The sequence below is a fragment of the Mustela erminea genome, chromosome 19 (genome assembly GCF_009829155.1).
Source record: "Mustela erminea isolate mMusErm1 chromosome 19, mMusErm1.Pri, whole genome shotgun sequence".
In the NCBI taxonomy this organism is placed as follows: domain Eukaryota; kingdom Metazoa; phylum Chordata; class Mammalia; order Carnivora; family Mustelidae; genus Mustela; species Mustela erminea.
Genome location: NC_045632.1, coordinates 46,637,893 through 46,664,030, shown reverse-complemented (window position 1 = coordinate 46,664,030; position 26,138 = coordinate 46,637,893). Strand labels below are relative to the sequence as shown.

Genomic DNA, 26,138 nt, shown 5'->3' with positions numbered 1-26,138 from the left:
TAAAGGGGCTAAGAAATATTGATGAGGCTGGGATAGTGAAAGGATGGACAGAGATTTTTACTTCTTACCTTGAAAATCTTGTTCACAGATAAGCTATTCTCATACTGTGGCTTTAAATCCCATTACTAGACACATCTAGCATGACTCTCATGGGCTGTTCTCATAATGATCAATGGTGAAATGATGGTTAGTGATAGGTTCAGAAATAAGGAAATGGATATAGTACATGGAGAGAATGTGTATTAATTTATATATCAACCCATAATATGAGGGGACTGACATACAGAGTTTGGAGGACAGAAGACTTCAGGAAGACAGCCTTCAAGCAGCTGAAACATAGAAATCCTATGGAAGTGGGAAGTCAGGATAGCAAGCATGCACTGAATTTGTTCTAGGCGTTGGGGATGCAAAGTTAAAATGCTGTCTTTGTTTTCAGAGGTCTGGTGTCAGAAACAGACACATATACAAATAATTACAAAATGGTGGGGATATGCAGAAATAGGAGTTTGTACAAGGTACAGACATTGTACAGAAGACAGTGATTAACCCTACCAGGTGGGCTTGTAAAAAAATATAAAAGATTACAAAGTAATTTATATTGGTAAACAAAATGTTAGGGTAAACCATTTCTAGAACTTGCAAAAGGGAAATATGAGGTCTAATTTACAAATCAAGTATTCATATAACCCTTCTACTTATAAAGATATAGGTTAAAAACTCTACATTAAGATAATCACTCTCCACCAAAACCATACATATACATGCCAACATCCCTATCCCCAAATCCAAACTACCCAGCAAAACTCTTACTTAAGTAAAACCATTTTAAATGAGCACTGGAGGAATCCACAAAAAGGCAAACAATAATGGATGAAAAGAATGAGCTCTATTTGACTTAAACCTTCAGGGGTTATTATAAACGGAATTTTATTTTTGGTAATTTCATTTTTGGATTTTTCATTGCTAGTGTATATCAATACAATTGATTTTTGTATATTGATCTTGCATCCTGCAACACTGTTGAACTTGTTTACTGTTGTAATAGTTGCCTTTTTTGTGAATTGCTTAGGATTTTCTATGTACAAGATCATATCATCTGAAAATGATGATCGTTTTACTTTTTCCTTTCCAAACTTGGTACTTCTTATCTCTTTTTCTTGCCTACTTGCCCTGGATTTCAGAACCTCCAATACAATGTTGAATAAAAGTGGTGAGAGCAGACACCCTTGTCTTGTTCCCGATCTTAAGGGGAAAGCATTTAGTGTTTAGCCACTTAGAATGATATTAGTCTTAGGGTTTCATCAAATGCATTTTCTGCCAGTTCTCTGTTTTTTAATTTAAAAAACTGCATTGCTTAAGTCTGACTTTTCTAGGAAGGCAGAACATCTACCTACCTGGTTTGTGGATTCAGGGGAAGAGGATAAGAAACAGAAATTTACTAGTATGACTTAGTTTCTATTTTCTACATTTAACAAGAAAGAGGGGGCCCAAGAAAGAACTTGGTGGCTCGTAAATAGGATTGAAAAATACAACTGTTTTTCATTTCCAACTAGCAAAAATGAAATCAGGAAATTCTTTGAGCAACAAGATGGATTTTTAAAAAGCCCCACCTGCAAGTCCTTATTATTCAGATCATGGCCATCACTCCCTCCGTTGAAATTTCTGACCTGAGTTGGTGATGCCCATTCAATTCTTTCATGTTGGACAAAGTGACAAAGGAAAAGAAGTGATAATTGAGCCATAAAATGGCTAAGCTTCTCCTGGGAAGTTGTATGCATCACTGCTACCCACATTTCCTTGGCAAAAGAAAGTCTTATGTCCGACCCTAATGTCAAAGACATGGTCACCCATATGTAGAAGTGCTAAAACTCTGAAAATGAAAGCGAAAATGAAATGCAAATGAGTATTTATAATCATTTCATAGGGAAGGGCAGACAATAATTGAGAAGAGTAGTAAAATCTGCCTTTTCTTTTGGTGACAAACACTTGTTCCCTCTTTTACATGCAAAATACTTTCCTATTTTCTTTAAAGAAAACACTCAAAGTCTCAGCCAATCACATTTCAAAACTCAAAGCACTGGATCTCATATGGATCCTCTTGGTCCAGACACTTGCGAACTAATAAGCCAAATTACTTGCTTTCACATGCCCAGTACATAGTGGTGGAGGAGGGAGAGACAGGGTAACTAAAATAAATATTCCCATTTAAAAAGGGAAGGAACAGAAATCATAGAGCTGTCACTGATTCTCAACAATTTTGAGATTTTTGTGAGGGGACATGGTGAAGTACCCTTAGGGGTAGGGACAGTTCTTTACTTGGGCTCTTGTTCTTCTTCCTGGAGGAGCTTCCTAGTTCTTTGTTCTCCATGGTTCTGGGAGGTCCCTTCCTCCCATTATCCCCCCAAAATATGGTTTCTACTGTGGCTTGGCCTGTTTTCTATAGATGTCTGGGAACTTCAAAGTCATTTTTGTCATAATTGTCATGTCAAAAACAAAACAATCAACAAACAAATAAATGAAAAACTCTAGGGTCGTGGCTCTTTGGAAAGTGTTGCAATCTTAACAATATTAAATCTTCCAATCCATGACCATGGGATGGCTTCCCATTTATTTAGGTCTTTAACTTCTTTCAAAATATTTTGTTTGTAATCTCTTTCAAAATGTAGTTGGCTTTGTATCTATTTGATCATAGGTGACTCTATATGTCAAGAATCAAATGTTCAATTCTTTTTGAGACCTGCCTCCCTCTAGACTTGATTACAGGTATCTTGAGCTCTGAGTTATGTGGGAGAACCAATAATTAGTCAATCCATGGGCAGTATCAGAGACCATGAAGTGCCTGCCATGTTTTGAACACATCAGAAAAATGAGTTTGTTGTACAAATAAAGATGGTCTCCAAAACATGGGATAGCCGAGTCTATTTGTAAAAATAAGACCCATTCCCTTTAGTTCAGTGGTTTCAAGCAGGGGTGATTTTGCTCCTGAGGGGACATTTGGCAAAGTCTAGAGACATTTTAGTTGTCATAACCGGGCGATGTCACTGGTGTCTAGTGGGTAGAAGGGAGCGAGGGCGTCAAAGATTCTAAAATGCCCAGGACGTCCCCTTTCTTGCCTCTTCTGTCTCCCCAGTAAAGAATTATTCAGCCCACAATGTTAATAGGGCTGAAGTTGAGAAACCTTATTCCTAACAGTGCCATTGAAACAGAAGTCCCATTAATACTCCTGATACCTCTTCAGAGCAAAAACAGATAAGATATTTCTGTGTTTACCCCACCAGCCAGATCTATGTTCTTCAATTTTTTCTTCTCCAGAAGCAAAAAGTAGGATCAGAGAGACTATGAAAGCCTACTTGTTTTGATACTTGAAGGAATCACAATTTGTTTTCTAAACTTCCATTGTCTATTGACCATCACATCTCCATCCTCCATCTTATTTGTTAAGATTTTTTTACACAACAGATAATCTTTTGATCCCTTCCTTTAGCTACCAAAGATTGTTCATTGTGTTAAAACACATTCTTCATTGAGATGTATTTCATTTCTTCTTTTTTAATTCTTAGCAAAGCCTTCTTCAGCTCCTTGTAGAAGGATAACCAGAGCTACTGGGAGGTCCTGTTCTCGTTTATAGTTATGTCTGGTTTATCATTATTATTATCTAGCATCTCTGATAATGTTCCTATTGTTATACACTGTGAAGGAAATCTGTCAGGTTTCACACTAAGATAGGGGACATCATGCTTGAAGGGGCAGGGGTTTCATGCTCAGGACCTTAGAGCCCCCAAGCACCAGTGAGGTATTTTAATAAAAATGTGCAGAATGTTTCAGACAGAGATTAGTTTAACAGGAGACAGAACATGGCAAAAGGGAAATTATAAATGCAAAAATCCCTATTAGGTCATTTCAGGTTCATCTTTCCTCAGAGAGCAAGGTAGGCTGTACATTCTAAGGATCTAGATTTTAGAGAAGAAAAGAATATGCTGGTTTAGCTGTCACTAATTGACAGAGCCTAGGCAGGATCTCAGTGACTACAGTGAGAATCCATGCTTGAATATGACTGAATTGTTCTAATATTTCAGATGAAAATATGTAGAGAGAAATAGAGCAGTGTGACTTTTGCAAGCGACGTTTGCTTTCTTGGCTAGTTTCAAATGTCTCTACCACTTTCCTTAAAGGACAATTCTGCCTTCTAATAGAATTCCTGACTAGGCAGATCGTTTTGTTAGATAGATGTTCTATTAACATTTTGCTTTTCTTCATTTCATACCATTTTCCATTTTATTCCTTTGTATCATGGTTGAAAATGTATATGATTCTTATCTCTTCCTCAGGTTTTTCTTTTTTTCATTGTGACATCTGTGCATTAATCACTGTTTAGCCAAGCTGCAGAGACCTGATTCTTTTTAATGGAAAGAGAGCATGCTGCCGTGGAAAGCATGCCAGCTTTCAAGTTACCCACCTGGATGCTAGCCTGGCATCTGCCATTCTCTGGTTGAGTGTCCTAGGACAAGTCACTTCTCTGTAGTTTGGTACAATTAAGGTTGTACCCAAATATGTCTAAGGGGTCACTTTTATCTCCTATATTTTCTGTATATCTAATCTTTTGTATATATGGAAATAGCATGGTAGCTAAATATTTTTTCTGCCTTTTTTTTTTTTTTGCAATCATCTGTTAAGGTATTGTGTGTGTGTATGTGTGTGTATGATGGTAGAAGTGGAGAATGGGGAGAGAATGGACTGGTTAACCTTGGTAGACAATAACAAGGTGTAATAATCTGTAAACATACAGATGTGTTGAAGAAGATATGCAGGTATTTAAATAGCTCTGTTAGAGGAAATAGGTAAGCGTTCATCATGGTTATAAAATAGCATTCTCAGAAATGTCATTCTCTCCCTCCCCCAGGACAGATAAAGCACCTGCAGACTTTGACTGGTCACTGAAACAGCCATGAAAACCCTCATGCTTTTATAAAGCAGGACAAGGCTTTGAAGCTTCAGCTTTAAATCGCCCCAGCATCTCCCAGCTATAACGAGGACAGCATTTCCCTAGTCAAAACATCCTGGTTCTATTTATAGGCATTCGCTTATCTGAATAATAAACAGAAATAGCAGGCTATTCTGATATCCTTTTCCTTCAAGTATCCTACAATTTAATACAATGACAACAATTTAAAAATATTTGAGAACCATAATACGTAACAGTGGGTTTAGTTAATTACCTTAGAGAAGAGAGTGACCAACGTATATAATAGCCGAAGTCTTGCAAGAATGTATGATTGGCCTTTGTTTACCAGGGGCTTCCAATATCTCCCTTGCTATTTCATGGGGAAAAATGTTTCAGTCCTTTAAATGATTCCAGAAATATCCAGTCTCCCAAGATGCAGGGAGGCTGTGTTCATTTGCTAGGTACCTCCCTTAGCTGATGTTGCTTTAAATAAGGATGGCAGACAATACAGCATCCACGGAGACAGCCACAATTCACTTCTATTCTTTTTCCAATGTAAGTTTGTATTAGATTATTTAATGGACCACAATAGATTCAGTAGGTACAGAATCCATGCCCCCAAATGGCTGGTGCTTAATTCCATCCCTGCAGTCTGTTTTAACTAAGACGTTTTCTCCTGTGCATATAATCTTCATTATCATAGAAGTTATTTTTAATTTATAATTAACATAGTTTCCTTCTCATTATGGACGCCTTGATCGACTTAGCCCCTCCAGACACATCTTGTCTGGCACGGTGCTGGCTCTGTACTGCAGTTCTTTCAATGTACAGTAGGTGTCTATCTTAGCCTTTCCTTCATCCTTCCTCCTCCTCTCGTCCCTGACACTGTGATATAGTGCATAATTCCAAAATGGCAGCTTTTTGAAAATTCACCTTGATTATCAGACATTAAAAGTGACTCATCCCGCAGTGACTGTCTGGCAGAACGGATGGGATCAGACAGCAAGACAATGAGGGGACCGGGCGCATTAACGCACTAGATTACAGAGCCCATCAAAAATACCTTTGTTCTGTCAAAGATCCAATCATTTACTAGTTGTGTTCTGCAGAGGAGAAAGAATGAGAAGAAAAAAAATCCACCAAACAAACAAACAAAAAAAATCCATCCAAGAATTTAAAACCTCCTCAGATCTCTTTCTCCTAAGAAGGGAGGGAAGTGTCTGATCAACCATCTCAAGAGGAGGCAAAGTGGGGATTGTGCTTCGGAAATGGGAATCTATAGAAGCCTTTCTTTCAGTGACTATCAAATTTTCTATACTAGATTCTGTATAGAATCTAGTTCGTTCTGCCTTTGGCTTGTACTCAGGCTAATTTACAGCAGAATATTTAGTAGACAAAATATTTCACAATTAGGACACTCATTTTCATTACAAGAAAGCTTCTGATTTCTATCAGACCACAATATAATTAATGCTAACTAAGAAATGCGTGAGGGTAAAAGGAAAATATGTGTAAGGGCTGTTAGTGATAAATGTAAGGATCTAAATGAGGCCACATTTAAAGGCAGCAGGAATGTCTGAAAAGATAGAGCATATGAATTCTTGCATTGAGCATGTGTGTGTTTGTGTGCAAAGGATAGGAGGGAACTGGAGAAGCGTGGTGGGGGGGGGGGGGGTGAGAGCTGAGGGCATTCATGTTGCGCCCTGTGTGGGTGTATAACTGGGTGAGATGTGTGCTGAGTCGTCAGCATGACTGCAAGCCTGGCTAGCTCCAAGGAGACAAATACTCAAATGGGAGGTTGGTGCCTGGCTTTCTTCTTCTTTTTCCTCTTTTCTTTCTTTTTATCATTTTAATCATTTGCCTGTGAACTCAGAGAACCAGTTTATCAGTCGTGGAAAATGCCCCAAAGGGGACTAGATCAAAGACAGGCTTTACATTGTGTACTTAGGTGGATCTCCCTGCCAAACACGTTAATGTGATTAAAACAAAAATTCCATAAACTATTATTTTCCATCTGTTTATCAACAGTAGTAGTGATGCTATGTGGCATCGATAGAATCCTCCGTTTACAGAGGTACCAAGTGAATTCAAATGCTCTTCTGCACATGGATGCTGCAGCACTTTGGGAGGATTTGGAGGGTCTTATCCGCCAGTAGGACAGGAGAGCGGCTGCTGTTACCATGCAGGGATCTCTTGATAAGACTGCATTTTAACTGACTTTCATTTAAAAAATAGACTCATTAAAAAAAAACTCAATACATTTCATCAATTGGGTATTATATTTAGAGGTTTGTTTTCATATTTATTTCTACCGTCAGGTACAGAGAACATATCCCTCCTTTTGCCCCTGTTAATTATGCCTAAATGACTTCATTCCTTTATTGATGGAGGATGGCAGATTCAGCAAGACTGCCTGCCTGGTCAGTAGGACTCGGTAACAGTTATACATTCAGAGACTCATTCGTGTTTGTTTGGATTCACAACACATACTCTGAGAAGGAGAAAGAGAAATCTATAAGCTTTAAAAATCTCTGCCTAAACCTGACCAAGAGATTAAAGGGGAGGGCAAAAGGGGAGGGCCCAGACCAATTTCCACACACCAGCACTCGTAACAGAGGGATGGATTCATGAAAGAGAGAGAGTTTTCATCAGTGGAATTTTAATGAGCCCTAAAGGTTAGCCTTCGACTTCGTTAACAAACAGCTCTAGAGATAATTTCCAATTTTCCGTGTTTATAGAATAGGGGTTCCTTGGTCATAATAAAATTCTGTGACTGCTGAGAACCTACTCTGCATATCTAGCTGAACCTACACAAGCTACCAGAAATTATTAAATGGGTGCTCAAAATCAATTGTGGAAGAAATAAAAAGAGGGGGAAATTTTGCAAATCAAAATGATCACATTAATCTTTTCTGATTAAATCAGTTCAGTCAAATGAAAAATACTTATTTTTTAAAAACCTGCACAGATATTTTAGCTGTTAAAAGAAATAACGACTACTCTAATATTTGAGTGGACAGAGACAAGGGGAAAAAAAAGATGATAAACAAAAGAACACTTCATTCCTAGGAATGAGAGACCAGAGTCCTGGGTACATTGTAAATGGGTTTCAAAACTGTAGGACAAAATACAGAAGCACAAATTAACAAGATTAGCACTAGATAGGTCAGTTTGCTGGGAACATGTCCTGTCATCGTCTCTCTTTCCACCTCCCCCTTCTTCCCTCTCTCTCCCTTCTCGACTCAGTCCTTGCAGCATTGCCAAAATTGTACCAGAAATGGAAAAAAATATGGCTAGAATTCCATCCATATAGAACAAGAACAATAGGTAGTAAGACAAAGGGCCACATCCAGGGACTTGGCTTTTCTAAAAACTGAGTGCAGTGGTGAATGGAAAATGGACCACTTGCCTTGCAAGCATGATAAGTCTCCTAATGGTGGAGACCAACAGCAGGTGCTTGAGCTGTAAATGCTGAGAGGAACATTCAAACATCGTGCTAAGTTTTATTTCCTCTAATGCAACAAATCCCTTTTTGTTTCCCAAGCTTGTCACTTCTCTTCCTATCTGCAGAGGGATGGAAGGGGTTGGGGGAAAAAAAAAACACAAGAACACTACAACAAAACAGAGTAGCTTGAGGTGGTGCAACTCCAAGAGAGGGAGGGATTAAGGAGTGAGACACCCAGCTGGGTGATGCTTTATTCAGTTTTTGGTACAGGGAAGGGCACACAAGGCATAGCATTAGGGGCTGTAAGACTTGGGTTCAAATTCTGGTTTTGAATCTTACTCCTTATTCCCAATGTAACCTTGGTGGGCACAGGGGTGGGTGGTCAAACTCTCTGAGTTACAATTTTCTCCTAGGATAAAAGAGATTGGCAAATTCAGGCAATGTTAGAATTGGGAGGGACTTCAGGGATCATTTAGTCATTTTTCCTCATTTTATAGACAGAAAATAAACAGTGGTAATAATAATAATAACAAATATTTTCAAGCATTTACTATGTGCCAGGCACTATTCTTAGTGCTTTATAAATATTATTCCACTTTCAGAAGAGCCTCATTTAGTAGGTAGTATTTTTACTCCCATTTTACAGAGAGGGAAACTGAAGTCAGCAAGGTTAAATATCCAAGGTGATATAGCTGATAAAAATGGTAGAGCTGTTTCAAAACCAGATAGCCTGGCTCCAGAGGAATACCCTAGTAAGCTATGAACTCCTCATTGATTTTCATTTGCACTGGGTTGGGGGTGGGGGTGCACTACCTGAATTAGTGCTGCACATGGTCCTGAAAACATAGACCCTAAAGAGGTGTTCCCAGTATCAAGGCAAAGGCTGATAAGAGCCACTTTGTTCCCTTCAAATTCCTTGAGGTCACATGGTCCTGCCAGCCAGGTTTTGTGCAGGTGTCCTGTAGTCCTCCCAAGATGCCCTGCCCTCCATGCTGCCCATCTCAAAATTGGTCACCAGTCTGCAACTGTCTGCTGATTCTTACTCTCTCTCCATTTCCTTGAAATTCACTTGAGCTGTTATTGCACTTGTATTTGAACACCTAGCATGATACTCTGTTTCTTAGCTCTAGCACTAGCACTTGCACATCTCCTATTAGCCACATAGATCAAAATTGCTTCTCAGAGCAGAAATAAATCACAGAAAGAGAAATCATGGCAGACAAAAAACCACCTGTGGGAAAAACACTCACCTGAGGATAGTATGGTAGAGCATACATTGGGTAAGACCAGCTGCAGAGTGTTACACTGCTGCTCATTGGTTGAGAGAGGAGACTACAGTTTGTCATATTAGCTTTCATTGGCTAATAGCACCCAGTGACTGGGAAAAATATATTAACAGTATGTGGTAATGGACTATTCTTGCTAAAAGGAGAATAGCATTAATATAAAATTATTGCTGCATATAGAACTGTTAAATAGACTACGCATCCTCTGTACCCAAAGGAGCTTGTTGACTTGTTCGAACACCTGGATAAGTGTGTCTAGGAGAACTCTTCTGTGTTTTCCTTTTTTCACACTTACAACACTTCTCAAACACTTCTGACACTAGATATGTGGGGTTTTCACACCAAACAATTCCCCAACACTAGATGACTGCCCTATAATTCAATTCAATTCTGACACTAGCCAAAGTTAGCACAGGCTCCACAGGTTAAGGGCTCATTCCCATAAGACTGTTCCCCTTTCTGACACCAACTGCAAGTAGTGAGTCCCTAGGTTACTTACAATTTCTGTCCAACATGGCTTCAAGTTGAAGGTTCCTATACCCCTTCCGCAGGTCCAATAATTTGCTAGAACACCTCACAGAACTTTGATAAACACTTACTTACCTCTACTCTTTTATTATATTATAGGGAACATGATGAAGAATACAGATGGACAGGCAGATGAAGAAATATACAGGGTGAGGTCTGGAAATGTCTTGAGTACAGGAGCTTCTGTTCCCATGAAATTGATATGTGGTCTCCAATCTGGAACCTCTGTGAACCCCATACTTTTGGGACTTTTAATGGTGGTTTCATCACATATGCTTTATCAATCATTAACTCCATTTCCTGGAGGATTGGAAGTGGGGCTGAGAGTCCCAAACTCCTAATCAAGGCTTGGTCTCTCTAGTGAACAGCTCCCAATCTGAAGTTATCCATGAGCCCACCAAGAGTCACCTCATTAGAACAAAAGACATGCCTCCTATCTAGGAAATCTCAAGGGATTTAGGAACTCTGTTCCAGGAACCAGGAGCAGAGACTGGTGTACGTATTTTTTCTGTTATTTCAAAAAGCCTCATAAAATTCACTCTGATCTGGCCTCACTTGCCATTTTAGCCATGTATTTCACACCTTGATGTCCTCACAGCTAGTGTCCCTTCTGCTTCAGGCAAAACCTCCCCAATTCCCTTTCAACATCGCCCCTTCTTCAGTTGTAAACATCTGTTCATCCTTCAAGATCTTGTCCCAAAGTTACTTTTTCTGTGCAGCTTCCTGACTTCTTGGCATTTTCTGTAGTACACATGGTTAGAGCACTCATTGCATAAGATTATAATTAATTGGTTATTCTTACTTTTCCTCTTCCTAAGGAGGGAGTTCCTTGAAGACAGAGACTATATTTCATTTATTTGTGTATCTTCAGTGCCCAGCATAGGACTTAGACCATCTTATTCACTCAATGAACACGGAAGGAAGGGGGCAAGGAAGAGAAGGAGAGAGGGAAGATGTAGCCTTCTGAAATTGTAAAACGTTATGAAAATACAAAGAATTACTAACCAGAGAAAGATGTCTACTGTTTGATGCACTCATACTGTGTAGGAATGAGCTTATTGTCTTCATAGGCACAATGCTTAGGCAAAGAATGGAGGCCAATGATAATGCTAGTTAGAAGCAGACCTCTTGGGACGCCTAGGTGGCTCAGTGGGTAAAAGCCTCTGCCTTCAGCTTAGGTCATGATCTCAAGGTCCTGGGATTGAGCCCTGCATCGAGCCCCGAATCGAGCCCTGCATCGAGCCCTGCATCAGGCTCTCTGCTCAGTGGGGAGCCTGCTTCCTCCTCTCTCTCTGCCTGCCTCTCTGCTTACTTGTGATCTCTGTCTGTCAAGTAAATTTAAAAAAAAAAAAAAAAAAAAAAGAAGCAGACCTCTCATTCCTCATTTACCTGCTTGATGAAGGAGAAGGTACACAAATTTTTCCCAAGACACAGGATGAATTCTCTTAAATAATGTCATTCACTAGCAATAATTTGGTTAGCTGAATAAGCACAAAACTGAAAGAATACAGAGACTTAAGGAACTGTTTAATCCATAGTACTAAGATATTAGATCAGGTGGCATGTGGTTCTGTGCACTTAAACACAATCACATAGCATTTTGTTTGGTCATCCTCATCTGCGATGTTAGAAGAACCAGCAGAGAAAAGAAGCCTCCTCAGGGATTTTTCCTTACAGTACAATTTTTACAAAGAGCTGAGTGTACAACTTGCAAAATAATAAGCTTCGGTGATAGCACAAGATTCAGCTACAATTACCACAAAGAGCAAGTCTGCTGCCCACGCTCCTAACTTATCCTTGTGACTACAGAATGTCCGAAGTGTCACGTTCACGTTGAAGTGACCGTGGCCAATTAGGTAATTTCTACCAGATTGGGTCTATTAATAGTTGGGCATTATCTTGAAGGAGAAATAGGAGTCTGTGACAAGGTGCAATGTGGCCTGTGAAATATTCGTTTTGGACAATCACAAATCAAGATCCAAGGGTATGTTAAATTATTCAGCATTCTTGACCTCATTATTAAGACTTCATATAGGTTTTTGCTCATATTCATATAATATTAGGCTCCAGGAGCTTGATTTTGTTTTCTCTCCCCAGCCTTTTCCCCATTTCACCTTATTTTTGGCTTCTCCACTCTTTTGGTATCAGGGGTTTAGTATCTATCTCTTTCTATTTTTTATTCTGTTTAATTTTTATAAATTTAAGGAGAATGGCTAAGGTTTTGTTTGAGAAAGACACAATGGGAACACTTGCAAATACAAGGACACCTGTCAGAAATATGAATACGTGTTAGGAATCTGGTTCTCATGCCTTTCTTTGATAACACACAGCCTTAGGGAATACAAACATCTTCTAAATTAACATCTGTGTTGGTCCTCCATGTATGACGCAGAAAGTTATGATTCATGACATATGGTCAGAACTTTATAAATGAATCAAAACTTCAATGCCAAGTCTGTTTCTGGAAGTATTAAATGATAACAACAAGATTATTTCCCAAAATAATGGGAGAAAGCCACAAAAACACTCCAGGAAGATCATGTACCCTTGATGTTTGTTGATTCCAATTTGTTCCAGAGATGTTTGGAACATTGGGTAGTTGATGCTGATAGGATTTCTACAACCAGTAAATATGCTGAATGTTTAATGAAACTTTAAATTGGTGTTCTTATAGATTGTAAAGAACCAACTGCATAACTATCCTAAGAATATTCCTAGCAGATATCCTTTAAATTTAGAAGTTAAAATACACCAAGGGGGCAAAGCAACAAAATTCGCTTGGAATGCCAACATTGCTAGATAACATGACTGAATTAGTGAACATCTGCCAAAAGAAAGTTTTTAGGCTGGTGATCTTTATGAGATTCACAAAAGAAATTAGGTAACATTAGGCTTCTCTTGGCAAAATTTCTTCTTTTAGATATGTGTATTTTATAATGTTGCCCATAATTCACATCATAACAAATACTCTGAAAGTAGAGACCGAGAATTCCGTTTCATCACACCCCAACCAAATGGGACCCGAACAGGTGTAATCACTTTAAAGCGTTCTTCTCTATAAACCAACTTCTGATACCTTCCATAGTGGAGCTGTCAGCCCTTACACACCCACTGAGGTTGAGAATTTTTAGAAAACTAAACACAGGGATTAAAATAATGTTTGAATTAGTTTTAATCACAGTGGCCTATATTCTCATGCCTCCTAGGAACCTACTGTATCTCTTCCTTGTGTGAGATGCTTGGGAGGGCTGCACATGGGCAAAACTCACCAGAGTGCAGATCAGGAAGGAGAATTTAGGTCAATTATCTTTTGAAGTGTGATCTCTTTAAACAGCTACTCAAGGTAGTATCTTGCTAACTGTGCTATCTATAATAAAGGTGACCTGTGCTATTTCTTTAAATACTGCTTTTTGGTTATAAGCGATCAAAGTATTAAATTTGTGTAAGAAAAAAAAAAAAGATCAAGAGAAGTGTTATCCACATTCTTTCTGGAATCTACTGGAAGGACTGAGTATGTGTTTTACCTCTCTGAAGACCTGGGCTTGAAAGTAGGTGCATCCATTTCATTCTCTCCCAGCTGGTCTTTGTTTTCTTTGTTTCTACTGTAAGTTAAGAAGACAAGTAGTTTAGATGTTACTTCGAAACCTTTGGTAAATACTTGAAGAAATTTTAAAAAGTCGTAGAGTAGATAAATATATGGGGAGGAGGGAGATAGAGGGAGGGAGTATTTGTTATGGATCAATTCTCCAAAGCTTAACAAAATATACTGGGTGTGTGGATATGCATTTTCATTAGTTCTTGGAGGAAAAAAAAATCACTGAATAAATGGTTTTGTGGTTTAAATTTTTTTTTTTTTTGATGTGGAAAAATCTTTACAATTAGTAAAACACTTCAGCTGCTAGAATCATGGCAGGGTTTAAGAAAAAGGAAATAGATTCAAAGAAATATAATGAATATAGGGAATACTTTGTATGGATCTTCAAAGAAAATGATGTAAAATTTCTAAAAATTACTGATAAAATTAATTGTCCTTGTGGTTATAAAAACAATACACATTTGCAGTAGAGAATTTGAAAAATATCCAGACCTTAAAAAAATAAAAATCACCCTGGATTTTACAATTTAGAAATAACAGCTTAACTGATTTTCCTTCTAGTATATAATCATACAAACATGCACACACACATACACACATTGAAAAAAGTCTAGAAGCAGTTAGATAGCTTGTGCACTAAAACATTTGTTTGTTTAACTATTTGCAAGGTTTTGTATCTAGCTACTTTTCTTTACTATATACTGAGTCAGCCAAAAAAAGATTTTTAATAAAGTGAAAAAAGTGAGTTCATTTCAGGCCTATGAAGAACTATACCAATGAAATGATAAGAACCTGTTTTCTGTCATTGCCTTCTTCCAACAGGCTTATGGGTTATTAGAAAGTTTAAGATGGGTTTCAGAGATGAATTAGTTCCACACTGAATTTCAACAAATATCCAACAGTAGGAGCATAGCACAAAATCCATTAAGCCTTGTGACTATTCATTATGAAATTCTGAATTTTAACCATCTAGAAATGTAAGCGAAGCTTAGATTTATTTTTCATCCCTCAAGACTGTAAATTCCAAATAGAGCATGAGCCTCTTCTTTGGGCCTACAAAGTCGCAAGTGCACAGAGGAGGTAAGAGCTCTTCTCCTTCCCCCTGGGCCTTCTGTTTCCATGCTTGCCCAGTACCACAGATCACTCACCAAGCCTGTGGGTGACTAGCAAAAAGGGTTATCATTTCCCTTCTCTCTCTCTCTCTCTCTCATACACACACACACACACACACACACACACATACCCCACAGGAATATAACACAGTCATAAAAAAGGGATGAAGTCATGTCATTTGAGACAATATGGACGGAGGACTTAGAAGGGTTTTGCTAAGTGAAATAAGTTAGATTGAGAAAGATAGATACCATGTGATTTCATTAAGTGGAATCTAAAAAACAAAACAAAATGGTGAACGAATAAACAAACAAAAAGCATATCAGACCTATAAATACAGAGAACAAACAAATGGTTGCCAGAGGGGATGGAGGTGAAGGGCAAAATGGGTGAAGGGAACTGGGAGATACAGGCTTTGAGTTGTAGAATAAATAAGTCACGAGAATAAAAGACACATAGGGGATATAGTCAATGATATTCCAACAGCAATGTATCAGTACAGATGGCAATGATATAGATGTGGTGAACATAGCACACTGTATAAACTTGTTGAATAACTCTGTTGTACACCTGAAGCTAATACAACACTGTGTGTCAACTGTTATAAAAAAAAAAATCTATGTCTGAGTGGACCCATTGTAGCGAAGGGAACGGACAATGAAGATAGCATTATAGGAAAAGATTACAGGAAAAGAAAACAGCAGGGTAAGAAAGATTGGGAATAGGGAGTAGAGAGTGAGTGGGATGATCAGGAGAAACCTTACTGAGAAGGTGGCATTTGGGTCAAGACATGAGAAGGTGAGGGGATAAGCCATTTAGACATGGGGCAGGGCCTTCTAGAGGAACAGTTATTGCAAAGGCCCTGACATAGGAGCAGGCTTGCAGGGCTGGAGGAGGGTGAAAGAGTAGAGCTAATGAGATCCAAAACGTAAGGAGTGGGAAGGGGGTAGGCATGTAGGATCTTGAAACTCAAAAGGATTTTGGCTTTCCACTCTGGTATGAATCTTTGTACCACATTTCTCAAAGGTCACAGATTGAATGACTCTGAACTTCCATTTGCTTGTCGGTAAAAATGGGAATCTTATTGACTATACCATTAGTTTGAGGATTAAAATGAAATAACAAGCATAGTGTCTGGCATGTGGTATGTTTGTGACAAATGTTGCTTCCTTTATTCCTCTGGGTATCATTTTATGTCTTTTATATCTATTTTATAAATGTACACATAAACATAACAGGGTGAGGTAGCTGACCAATAGTTTTCAAGAGGTGGGAATCCAAGTAGGTTTTAAATTTATAAATAAATAACAATTTTTCCCCAAAACAATAAAATTCACACTATCCCCTAATATAATCTGTATCACCAATACAAACTAATAGGTGGGTTGAGGATTCAAGTCAACCAAGGAACTAAATCTTGGATGTATTAGCCACTAGTGAGTACTGGTACATTAGCAGAAATGTACAGGCAAATCTCATTATTTCCTATTTTCATTGAGTGTCTATTTCAAGGTTAGAAAAAATGCTGTCAGTCCTTCTGGGGGGCATCTGAACATTCAAACAATACCAGATAAAATAGTCGCTTCCAAACTTTTGAAAACACCGTTCCCTGCAAGGTTGAAAGGGCCTCTCTTAGATATCAATTTGCTCTGCGCTAACTTTTTTTGTATGATGGTGGCAGTTTTTCTCTCATGTGGTGGTATCATTAGAGTTTCACCTGAGTTCACAGAAATCATTTTCTGGCTAAGTTTCCACTCAAACCCAGTTGCTATAGAAGTTTTAACATCAGTAGGGGAGGCAATTAGTTAGCTAGTTATTATGACTTCCTTAGTATATTTTTAGCAGAAAGAAAAATGACAAAAACCTAAAATAATTCTATAGAAATATACAAGTGACTTTTTTACCCATAGATCATTAGCACAGTGGAGAGGATTTCAAAGAGTCTACCAACACCTATAACATCTCTCCTGTTGTATTATTATGCAGTTGTCATCAGTTAATAGGGTCAACAGGAACCATTTTCATAAAAGTTACAGGGTACTAGTGTTGGAGGGCCTAAAACTAGGGGAAGAGCTAAAGATGGAATCTTCTTTGTAGGTCAACAGCAACTATGCAGAAGTTATTGCTGAGACAATTAGTTATACCACCTTTGGATATTCTGCTAGTCAAAGGCATTTCTGGGAGCTTTAAAAAATATTTGCCAAAGAACTTCTCCAGGGGAACATTAGCCTCTGTTGACTATCCTACAAAGTTTGCTCTTAAGCACTAATGTATTATTTGGTCTCTATCCTTTGGTCTGAATTCTGGAGTTTATAAAAAAGTCTGGACTATCCCCACCTAATCAGCTAAGGGCTTTTCCTGAAAAATTTGTCTTACGATTTTTGTACCAAATAAATGGAGTCCAATAAATGTCTATTGAATGAATAAGTCAGAAAAAAAAAACCCTACTTTTTCCTTTTCCTTGCTCTGATACAAACCGAAGCTTGAACACACATACTATATATTTTACCTATTGCAAAGAATATGGGTATACTAACATACACATACATATGTGAAGTCTGAACTTTTTTAAAAAGCACACACACCAGAATTTATAGCTCCGAATGACAGTTGCTCTTTCTGAAGTCATTTAAAGAGATAATCCATTTATTTCTCAGATGAAAGTGGAAACTTTAGGAACTTCCCTCTGGGCAGTTCTTTCCTGACCTCTGCTCATTAATTTGGATATTATCATTGTTAGCAAATGTGCACCACTTGATAGTAGTTTGGATGTCTAAAAATAGCTAAAAGTCAGTTTGAAACAAACATCTGAAATACGTAAGTGAACAAGACGGATAATACTATTCTTTATCCAAAAATATTGGGCAGGACCAATATTACCATAAAGTAATGGTTTAATACTTTTTTTCATATGGCTTATAAATTGCTTTTTAAAATTAAAGCATATTTGGGGCACCTGGCTGGTTTAGTTGGTAGAACATGCAACTCTTGATTTTGGGGTTGTGAGTTTGAGAGGCATGTTGAGGATCGAGATTCCTTAAAAAGACAAACAAACTGGCTTTATTGGGAAATAATTCACATACCATATAATTCACTCATTTAAAGTGTAAAATTCAATTATTTTTTAGTGTATGCACAAATATTTGCAAACATCACATATAATTTTGAAATATTTTCATGTCTGCAAAGAAAAATCCTCTACGTTTTAGCCATCACCTCTCTATTTTCCTATCCCTCCTTTTCCATTCTCCCTAGCCCTAAGCAACCATTTCTATAGATTTCTATTCTGTATGCCACTAGTGAGTACTGGTATATTAGCAGATATGTACAGGCAAATCTCATTATTTCCTATTTCCATTGAGTGTCTATTTCAAGGTTAGAAAAAATGCTGTCATTTCTATTTCTATAGATTTGTCTACTCTGGAAACTTAATATAAATGGAATAATGTGTTGTCTTGGTGACTGTCTTCTTAACATAATATGTTAAGTTTCATTAATATTGCAGCATTCCTTGTTATGAATGGATAATATTTCAGTATATGGATATACCACATTTTGTCATTCTTTCATCTCTTTTTTTAAAATTAATTAATTAATTAAAAAAATTTTTTTTTATAAACATGTATTTTTATCCCCAGGGGTACAGGTCTGTGAATCGCCAGGTTTACACACTTCACAGCACTCACCAAAGCACATACCCTCCCCCAATGTCCATAACGCCACCCCCCCTTCTCCCAACCCCCCTCCCCCGAGCAACCCTCAGTTTGTTTTGTGAGATTAAGAGTCACTTATGGTTTGTCTCCCTCCCAATCCCATCTTGTTTCATTGATTCTTCTCCTACCCATTCTTTCATCTCTTGATGGGCATTTGGGTTGTTTCCAGCTTTTGGCTATTGTGAATGGAGATGGTATCACTATTTATATACAACTTTTTGTTCAAATATTTGTCTTATTTATTTATTTATTTATTTAAAGATTTTACTTATTTGAGAGAGTGAAGACGAGCTGGGGGAGGGGCAGAGGGAGAAGGAGACTCCTCGCTGATTGGGGAGCCCAATGCGGGCTTGATCCCAGGACCCTGGGATCAGACACCAGCTGAAGACAGATGCTTAACTGACTGAGCCACCCAGGTGCACCTGAATACCTGTTTCACATTCTTTTGTGCATACACCTAGAAGTAGAATTGCTGGGCCATATGGCAATTCTATCTTTAACTTTTTGAAGAACCATCAACTTTTTCCATAAAATCTACACAAGTTTACATTCCCTCTAGTGGTGTCTGAGGGTTCCAATTTCCTGATAACTTTGCCAAAACTTATTATTTTCCCCTTTTTTGAAAAACTATGACCATCCTTGTGGGTCTGAAGTAGCATCTCATTGTGGTTTTTTTTTTTTTATTTTTTTATTTTTATTTTATTTTAATTTTTTTTTTTATTTCCAGCATAACAGTATTCATTATTTTTGCACCACACCCCGTGCTCCATGCAATCCGTGCCCTCTATAATACCCACCACCTGGTACCCCAACCTCCCACCCCCCGTCCCTTCAAAACCCTCAGATTGTTTTTCAGAGTCCATAGTCTCTCATGGTTCACCTCCCCTTCCAATTTCCCCCAACTCCCTTCTCCACTCTGAGACTGTTTCATTGTGGTTTTAATAGGTCTTTCTCTAAAGGCTAATAATGTTGAGCATTTCTTTCATGTGCTTCTTGGCTATTTGTGGGCTTTCTTTGGAAAAAAAAGCCTATTCAGTTTTATTGCCTACTTTAAAATTTGTAATGGACTCTTCCAGAAGAGAAGACCCAAATATTTTGGGCAATAGTAGCACTGTTGGAACAAATCTTGGGGTCACTAAACAAACTTGTAATACAACTTTGATCATAGGAGTAATGACCCAATCAATTACATCACTTTAAGGTGATTCTTCATCCTACACTCAGTAGTTCAACATCCATGGGTTTTTACAACAAATATTTTTACACCTGTTGCACGTTTGTAGACCGTATACTGCTTTGCATATAGTAGGGACTTACTAAATAACTCTAATGGCTACAGAATTTCCTTGAAGGAAAGGTTTAGAGGCAGCAGTCTACCTGGAAGATGGAGTATCCTGAGGCTGTATTTGCTTAACAGTTACATATGACTATCAAAATATTATTAATTTACAACAAAGAATAGGGAAGGCTAGTGAGGGTCATGGGAATCTAAAGCTTCTCCTTTCCTCCAGTGTCTATAACCAACTGAGAATCTAAGGAACTATAATTGGAGAAGGAAACATGCTTTCTCAGATTTACCAATGGTAATCACACTAGTATAGGCATACCACTCTTCCCTCCCTTTGCTCCAAGCATGGATATATATACAAGTAAACTGATGGATAGATATGTGAAAGGCTATGTGGATTAGTAGGAGGAGGAGTAAGCAAGCCAGTAAATGGATGAGAGACAGTAGCATCTTGATGGGAGAAAATGTACTGATAAGTGGGTAAAAGTATGGATGGGTAGTAGAGAAGACTTCTGTTTAGTGCAACAACCCTGGCTGCTAGCAAATAGTAAACCAATATAAATCTTAATAGTCTAAAAGATTAGTCAGCTGAACCACAAAACCAGGTTCTGATGGAGTCCTTTTAAAACATTCAATTTCATCTACCCCAGTGCCTCTGAAAGTTAAAAATTGCCTCACTGGATCCAAATGGTTCTGACTAATTTTTCCCACTCAGTTCTCTCCAGATCTTTGGTGTGGATCAAAAGCTTATGAGAAAAAATGAGCAAGGGGCTGCATGCATTACTGGCAATCAATTACTCAAGGCTTTATACTGGGGACACAAAATGGTGGCAGCTTTTCCCAGGGCTGCTCTATGAAGAAAGGACAAGCTATGAGAATAGAATAAAAACACAAACTGAAAGAAGATGGAATTTGTGACCAGCGTAGGGATTTTCTCACTCCTCTCTAGGGTCTTCTGTTAGAAAACAAAATCAAAATTATGTAATATGATTCCTTCCATCCCTTTCTCTTGCTTGGAATTAAAAATCATCTACTGAAGACTTTCTCACTTCAAAACCCAGTCAGGCGCTTTCTACTATCAAGGAAGGTGCCCGAAGAATAAATTGCTCCTATCAGAAATAAAGCATTTTAGTTCTGCCACAAGCAGTGAGATCTGTGTTTGTAAGTCTCTCCAAAGGCAACTCCATTTTTGCAGCTCTCCTCTCATTTTCTTTTGATGCATAAAACCTGTAGACTGGAGCGCTGTGATTGCATTCGGCTCTGGAGCAGTGTAATTGTAAATATTCATTGGAATTTGAGCTAGCTTTCCCAGGTCTTCCTAGGGCTCCGCAGCTATGCAAACAGCAACAGTGCCACATTAGCTCGCAGCCCAGAGGCCGCCTATTTCCCCACAGCCCCTAGGACCCTTTCTGTAGAGTGAGCACATGCAGAGAAACTGGCCCTTAAACACCATTTCAATCTACCATTTCACTAGTTTCTCCCTTTCTCCCCATGACTGCTGATACTTAGTAATTCTGTCTGTCAGTCCCAAATATGCATTAAAAAGAGAACCATGTCCTCCTCGAATGAAGCTGAATCTGAATGCTCTCACTGCATTTGTGCTCAGCTAATTTAGAAGATTAATCAGATTCCAGCCATTCTGTGAATATATATACAAATATACACAGACACATAAGTACACAGAAACACAGATACACACACACACATATCCACACACAGAGAGGAAGCCATATATATTATGCAGCAACTCCAGAAGAAAAACTAGGATATATATATGCTCTGATTAAGATATAAGAGCATTCATGAGTTAACTCTCCAAGTTAAATCTGAAGGAAGCAAAAATAAAGTATTATGGGATTAGGAATAGCATACTGGTTATAACAAACTTACAGTAAAGAGTTATTTATATATTTAAACATATAAATTGGGCCAGAAGGAACCTGTGTTTCACCATGCTGATTCAATTCTCAACATATTGCCTATAAGGCTGAAGTTGAATGTACAAGCTAGGCTCCCCAGACCGCTCCCCAATATATCTTCTGAATGCTAGATGATTAGATTCCAACAGAATTCATGGCACCTGCAATATTAACTTCAAAACAGTCCAAGGAATAGATTGATGCATAGAAAAAATAAAGATGCATCAAGTTAAATAAGAGAGAGATATGTTACTAATGTTGAAATATTTCAATGCAAAAGTAAGTCTAAATTGAAATTCTTTGGGCCTGGCCAACATTTAGATTTAACGATGAAAGTGAAAAACTACTTTAAGTGGCAAAAAATACAGAACGGTCACAACTTCATTTGTATAAGGAAATTTATTTTATTTAACTGGGTGAGTTCATAAACAAAAGGCACTCTGCTAGGCATTTTGAGGGCTACAGAGATGAATGACGTATGTGTCCTATGTCTTGAGAGCTTTAGAATTAAGCAGCAGAGAGAAAATGTGCATAAATAGCTATGCTATTAAAGGGGGAGAAAATACTATGTTACTTATAGGGAGGGGGTGATGGGGAATTATGAGCAACCACATGGCAGAGATGAAAATCAACCAGACTCTGAAGCAATAGGATTTGACAGACGGAATTGGATGAAGGGAGAAATCCATCTCTGCAGAGAAGTGTTATGAGTTGAACTGTGTCCCCCAAAAAGATATTGTTGAAGTTCTATTCACCAGAAGTTGTGAAAATGATCTTATTTGGAAATAGAGTTTGTTAATATAACCGAGTTAAGATGAAGTCTAATTGGATGAGGGTTGGTCCTAATTCAATGATCAGTGTCGATATAAGAAGAGGAATATTTGGACCCTCTCCTGGGTAAGGAAGAAGGCCACATAAAGATGGAGGCAGAAAGAGACTGGAGTGATGCATTTATAAGCTGAAGGAACACCAAGGATTGCCAGCAACTGCCAGAGGTTAGGAGAGGCAAGGAAGGATTCTTCCCCTAAAGCCTTCAGAGAGAACATAGCCCTGCTGCCAACTTGATTTCAGACTTTGAGCCTCCAAAACTGTAAGAGAATACATTTCTATTATTTTAAACCATCTATTGTATGGTGCTTTGTTATGGCAACCTAAGGAAACTAATACAAGAAGAAAGAAGATGTGGCTTAGCAGTGGGAAGTGTGGGACTTATTCTGAAAGGTGAAGTTTGGATTGGCTGGAGAGCAGTGTGTATAAAGATCAACAGTAGGAGTTACACTTTGGAAAATAAGAAGGCCCAGATTGTGGAGTTTAGGCCACTATCTGTAGTCTATAATGCATTATTGGGAAAGGGAGTGATAGAAGATTCAGGATGAGCTGGAAGAATAGACCAGGGAAGAAGTGAACAGCTAACAGGCTGTTGCGGTATTTGAGATGAGAAGTGACATCTGGATGGTGGCAGTGGTTATGAAAAGAAAGCTATGGATTTGAGAGGCTGAGGTAGAATTGATGGAATCTGGAGACTATTTAAGCGCAGGAGGCATGAAAATAATTTGAACTTTGAAGTCTAGAGGATGAGATGGGGGGATAGAGATGCTAATATCAGAGGCAAGAAACCCAGGAGGTAAAATTGGTTTGGGAGACTATGTTGAGAAGAAGATTCTGGGTTTTAGCAAACAGAGAAGTCCAGCAGAATGCTGGAATTGTGGACTTGCAGCCTGAGAGGTGTGTTGGGCTGGAAATAAGGTCTGGGGCCATCTGCACTGAGGAGATAGTCAAAGGCCTGGAAATGGTTGACAAGACCAAAGAAGATGGATGAGCATAAAGGGAAGAGCTGAGTATTGGGGGAGCATCTGTATTGAGGGGTAGGAAATGGAAGAGGCAAAGAAGTTAGAGAGACAGAGTGTAACCAAGATCAACCCAAGTCAGAGAATCCAGAGAATGTAATGCATGAAGGGGAGGGTGATCAGCAATATAAGATGCCATAGGGTGACTGAGTAGGACAAGGACCCAGAAAGAGTAATTGGTTATAGGGATTAAAAAGTCAAGGGCAACTCAAGAGAGGGCAATTTCAAGCTAGTGGTATGATAGGTCCTTTTGGAAGGGTTTAGGAATGATGAATGGGTGAAAGAAGCTAAAATTCTTTTGACAGATAAATTTGACAGGTTTGGTAATGAATAGAAGGAGAAAGATAAGAGGATTTGTGTTGTCCTTTCTGTTTTAAGGTAGAAAAATAAATGAGCATGTTAATATCCAAAGGGGAAGGAATTGAGAATTTGGGAGAATTGTAAAAAATAAAACAGAGCAGGGTAACTGATAGATCAGAGCCTTGCAAGGAAGAGAGATGGATTGGGATCCAGATAGAGAGAGAGAAGAATTAGCCTTGGAAAGGAGTTGGGATAATTTCCCCTCTGAGGTAGGCAAAATGATAATGGGAAGGATTATAAATCATTTGGATGTGGAATGAGGGAATTTGAAGGAGTTCATGAGTCTCATCTCCATAAAGCGGAAAGCAGGTCAGCTCCTGAGAGAGAGTTGTGGCTGAGAGGGTTGCAAGTTTGAGGGATAGGAAAGATGATATCTTTGGGGAATATGATAGAGAGTGAATAAAAGGACTGCTAATAAGCCTACTTGAGGTGGTAGCAATAGTATTAATTGAAAAAATTAATTTTAATTAATTAATATCAGATATAACTTCTTCCTTTAAGTTTTAACAGCATGGGAGAGATAGGCAGGTGGAAAAGCGGATGGTAGGGTGAGACCAGTGCTGGTTATGAGGGAGATAATGACAGGTAAGCTCAAACCCAAGGATATAGTAAAGGCTAGAATAGGTATTTGAAAGAATTTTTGAGTGGGTATCAGTGTCCTTGTGCTTCAAAGTAACCTAAAAATACTGACAAAGAATCAAGACAAAAGGAAAGTAAAGGATAAAAATTATGTTCCTTTCTTCCGTTACACATTCCTTCTTTTCTCTCCTTTATTCATTCAACATACTTGCCGAATGTCTGTCCACGTCAAGCCATGGAGAAAGAAGGCAGGTATCAGGTCTGTAAATTAGGTTCCTTATCCTTAAGAGTCTAAAATAACAACAACAACAAACCCCAACCAAAAAACCCCAAAACCAAAATCAACAAGAGGAATAAACACTCAACTCACATTGTCCATCAGGAGTCATTACCTTAAGGGTCTATCCACATATTAACCAGTTGGTACTTAGACCCAATTATTTGTCTAATTTCATTGTTGAGGGTAGTGAACTGTAAAGGAGTTAAGTGACTTGTCAAGGTCACACGGTTAGTTAGCTGCCAGCAGAGCCAGGATTTGAACTTAGTGAGTCTGGCTCCAGTCTGTGCCCTTAATGACTATGCTATGCGAACTAAAAAGATTTTGAAATGGGTTTTAAGTAGAAGGATCACATATTCCAATCAGTTTGGGAAGACCCACTTGATGGTTACTGTCCCAGTGAAAGTATCCATTGTAACCCCTTTCAATAGAGGTTTGAAGGATAAAGTACATAGTTCCCCCAATTATAAGAGAAATTAAACAATTGCTGGGCTTTTCTTCAAACAATTAATTATTGGCTTATGTGATGAATATAGACAAATGACTGAAAGTCATTTAAGGAAAATAAATGAAATGGCTATCTCTTGCTATGATGCCAGCCTCATAGCCTGCAAAACTCAGCTTCTTTGATCCCCTTGGTAAGATCATAGCCCCTCTCCTGTTCCTAGTGGCCTCTGTTCCTCTAAGCACTTTAACACTACTGCTGAAGGAATTAAAAGAAAAACACAAAAAGAAACAATGAGGTCTTGTGTTTCTTGCATTCTCCAAGTTCCTACCAATTGGATTTATACACACCCGTTCTTTAAGCAGTAATGGACACTGAACCACAAAACTCTACAGTGAATTTGCCCTCCCATCTCTCTCTTTCTTATCTCCTTTCCTTACCTCCACCCCCAAGTGAGCACTCCATTATTTCTTCCAAATCAGGCATAATGACCATGTGCCGTATGGATATGCAGCCTCAGCTAGAGCTGCTATCAGGCTGATGCCAGGCCATGTGCAATAATGTTGGCTGCCTTGTAGCTCTTGGAAATGGTTTCACATTGTGAGCTATCTCTCCTTACTGTCTTCAGCCTCCAGTGGGAAGCAGGAAAACTGGTACCAGTCAAGGTGAATCTCGTACCCCATGAAAAGTGTCCTCTTGTCATTGCCAAATTAATCCCCTTGGAAGATTTAGAGACGTACCACTCAACTCTCTGTGGACAAAAAAATGTTTCAGTTTTCTAATGCTCACTGATGATAGACA

At 38.4% G+C, this 26,138-nt stretch overlaps 1 protein-coding gene and 1 long non-coding RNA gene across 2 annotated transcripts in view; one reads left to right on the top strand and one right to left on the bottom strand.

Moving 5' to 3' along the window:
• The window catches only part of PMFBP1 (polyamine modulated factor 1 binding protein 1), a 164,378-nt gene that overhangs the window by 113,927 nt on the left and 24,313 nt on the right, over positions 1–26,138 (bottom strand). The gene's annotated exons all lie outside the window — the stretch shown is intronic.
• Positions 6,613–26,138, top strand: part of LOC116578911 — a 33,717-nt gene continuing 14,191 nt past the window's right edge. The window contains exon 1 of the long non-coding RNA XR_004281087.1: positions 6,613–6,739. This is a non-coding gene — a long non-coding RNA (uncharacterized LOC116578911). The remainder of the gene's footprint in view (positions 6,740–26,138) is intronic.